Source organism: Larimichthys crocea, chromosome XXII (assembly GCF_000972845.2).
Source record: "Larimichthys crocea isolate SSNF chromosome XXII, L_crocea_2.0, whole genome shotgun sequence".
NCBI lineage: Eukaryota > Metazoa > Chordata > Actinopteri > Sciaenidae > Larimichthys > Larimichthys crocea.
This window is the reverse complement of record NC_040032.1, coordinates 9641757-9645563: the sequence shown is the minus strand read 5'-3', so window position 1 is coordinate 9645563 and position 3807 is coordinate 9641757.

Below are 3807 nucleotides of genomic sequence, written 5' to 3'. Positions count from 1 at the left end.
ATTTTCAGCTTTCATCTGACCGACAGTCAGAACTGCAGTTACTGCATCTTCCAGTTTTCCTGCACCCGTCTCTTGTCGTCGTAGCTTAACTTCACGATTTCTAACTCATCCCTCTCCTCTCACGATCTTCTCCCAGCTGTTGGTCCAACGCCCATTTCTTCTTCTTTGCGTGAACGTTCATCCATTTGATTGGCTCTTTTCTTTCGTTGTGTCTCTCCTGCCTCTGCTCTGTATTTTCTCTCACACTTCGCAGCATCTTTCTGAGTCCTTCTATTTCGTGAATCACTCCCTTCATGTTGTGTTTCGTCTTTCCTCGTTACCTTGTTTGAACGTTCAACCTCCCATGTTTTTCTTTCACATGTTCACGCGCTTTCCTTCGTTCTATCGGCTCATTCTTATCATTTTTTCCAGCTCTTTTTTCTTTATTCAGTCCTCTGACTTTAGAGACTTCCAGCTCTCTTATCTCTTCCTTGTCATTGTAACTTGTCATCACTCCTGGTTTTGCCTTTCGGTATTTCCCCAAACACTTCAATGCGTCCAATTTCGCTTGGACTAACTGGCGTCTCTCTTGATGTTTTTCTCTCGGCGTCTGTATTTCAGCTTTCATTCTTTCTATCGCTCTAGCGCGTTCAGACTGAACCTGTGCAACGTTGCTCTATGTCTTGTTTTTGCCTTTGCGAATCGACCTCCACCTGCGTTACCCTTCAGCGTGACAGATCAGTGTCCATGCTCTTAGCTTCGGAGGTCATTCCTGTCCTCAGCTCTTGTTGTTCACAGTCTTCCAGTGCACCCCAAAGTTTCTCCACCTCCTCCCCAACTCTTCTAGGTTTTATCCTCACAGTGTCAAATGCGTCTTTCCTCCTTCTCTCTCTCTTTCGGCATTTGAGCTTCCGTCCACCTTTGCGTCATCTTGTTAACATTTACAGTTCATGTTACATTTGGAAGCCATCAATTTCACTCTGTGTTTGTGTGATGAGGTTTTTATTCCTCTTTAAACTCTTGCTTAATGTCCGCCATGTCTTTCCTCCATCTGTTCTTTTGCTTCTTTGCCTCGAGCATTATTTTCTTATTTTGGTTCATTAGACCTCAGCATCCTCTCCATCTACTCCTGTCCACGGGTTCTTTTCTTCTTGTGATTTTGACTGAGCGTACTTGATCATTTCCCACCCTGTGTCGCTCATCCATGATCGCGTTACATCTTCTTTCCAGAGTCCTTTTCTTGGTAGATTTCAGCCAGTGTTTTCTGGAGTTGAAGTTTTTCTCGAGCGGCTTCGTTTTATTCTCTTTGAGTTTTCTCGATCACTTTTCCCATCTGTGATCTCAGTCTTTTGATCAAGAAGGACTGCTCGTGTTTTTCAGCTGTCAGCGTGTCGATGGCCTGCTGTTGCTGCTCCGTCTTTGTTTCAGGTATCGACTTTCATTCCAATCAGTTTGCTCTTTTCCAATAGTTGTTCAATCTCCTCCATTACTTGGCATGTTAATTGTCTTTGTCTTTTAATAGCTCTCCATTTTGGTTTGTTTGTCTCTAATTTGCTTGGTGTTTCCATTGTTCCAATAATGGTCTGTTGTCTTCATCTGTTGGTCCAAAAAAAACAACAAGATGAATTGTGTCAAAAAACCAAACACTAAATGTAAGTTTAGTAAGATCAAGAAAAGACCCATCCCCACGGACTCTCCTGCTGTTTTTTCTTTCTCTCTCCTTCTCCTGAATCATCCACCACTCTGCTTCTCCCCGTCCTAAGCTGGACCACCTCTGTCCACTCACCTTTAGTCCTCCATGGTGACTTTGGCTGTCTGCTCACACTCATACTGACTCTTTGAGGAGTCTCGTGTTTATCTGCTTTCTATCATTTAAAGTTTCACACTTCTGTTTCAAATCCTAAAAACTTTCTCCCCCCTGCTGCGTCCTCCTCTCCTCTCATCTCGCGTCTCTCCTCGAGGACTTTGCTGCTTTCTTTGAAAAGAAAGTTAGCAGTATGTGAACTCCCGCCTGAGCGATGCTTCAGCGATCACGTTCAGATACCATCCACCGTTAGATCCCATCGTACCAACTTTACATCCAACTTTGCAGAACACCACCCTGCATCATTCCCAGGCTAGTCACAATAAAGATTTATACAGCACTACCATCAAATAATTGCACTATTAGATCAAGTTGTACAACACTAGTTGTGACTTTTACCTCCCTTATATCATCTTAATTAAATTGTTTAGGGGTTAATTGGACAATATATAATTTCAAGACTCTGGAGCCCAGAAAACTGATATACATATAATAACTATTAATAATAAGAATAACATATGTGAATAAACACAATTGTTAGTTAAATCTTTAATATATTTAACTCTCTAACTCTTTAATCAAATATTATTTCCCCTGCCGAACACTGTGTGGCCAGCCGGCTGAAAACACTGTTCTTCTTCTTGACGTGACGCGTGGCCGAGGCCAATCACTGATAACTTATCACTGTGTCAGGGTGGACCGTCAGCTGGGGATGTGCTGAGGTGGAAACATGCAACGTATAGATACCACAGCACGACACCTGATGGATCATTAAAGGCTGCGTGTTTTTACAGTTTTTTATGCATATATATATTATTTTCTGCAGCAGAGACCTCTATGTTTCTCTGTGTATCATGCATTCACTCATTCTGTCCTGTTCTGCTCTGAATTTCTCTCTGGGGGAACAATGAAAGATATTTTATTTGATCCTGTGTTAAAGCTCTTTTAGTTTTCACTTGTTCATGTACAAATGCATAAAACCTTCATCTTTTAAACACTGGCAGACGAATGTACTCGCAATAGATTTAAACACAGTTTGTGGTAATATTTAAAAATATCCATTCTTAGGTACAAGGATACAGATTGTGTGTTACCTGTAAGAGGAGGAATCCTGTGACATTAAATATAGCAACACATTTTCTCACCTCAGGTTCCTTTTGTTGTCTTCAGTCGACCATCTCAGCGAGTTGTTGTTCTGCTGAGGTGCTGTTGGAGATCTGCAGGTCTGAGGCCGGGTGGCACTATTGTCCTCAAAACACATGTGTATCTCCTCCATGCAGAGGTGTGTGTTGACCACCAGCTCAGGAAGTGTGTGTATGATTGGATGGAAGGTGTGTTGGGTGGTGAAACATCTTGTCTGCGCTCAGCTGATAAGGATGAGTCATGTGACTGATGGGTTTCCCTCACACAGTCATACATGTAGAATATAAACTGTACAACACACTCTTACACTGTTCATATACATTCATTTTCCTTGTACAACATATAACCAGAGAAGCACACAACACTTCACACAGTTATACCTCATATAACAGTGTGAAAAACACGTGGTACAACTTCAAAACTATGAAGAGGTTTCCCACACACACACATAAAGTGAGTTCATTAACCAGTTTTTAGACATCTGCACTAAATTGTTTATTTTAATATTTGCTCATGTTTGTAAAACTGTCCCATGCTTAAATTTGCGATACTTGTGTTTGTGGATTGGAACATTACACACTGATCGCTGTGACATTCGGAGTGTGGATGAAAGAATCATATAACACCCACCATGTTTTCTTTATGTTCTAAACTATTTTTCAGATGAACTTTGAAAACGACTCATTTCTGTCCTCGTTTAACTGTCGGCTCTTCGATGAGTCATTCAGAGAATGAAATCAACTGAACTGAATAATAATAATAATAATTATCAGAATGTCACTGACAGATATGGCTAATCCTCTCTATAGATGTGTCATGCACATGAATCCAAACACTGTGGTCATGTTTGTGCATGCTTCCTGATACACGTCATTAACTCA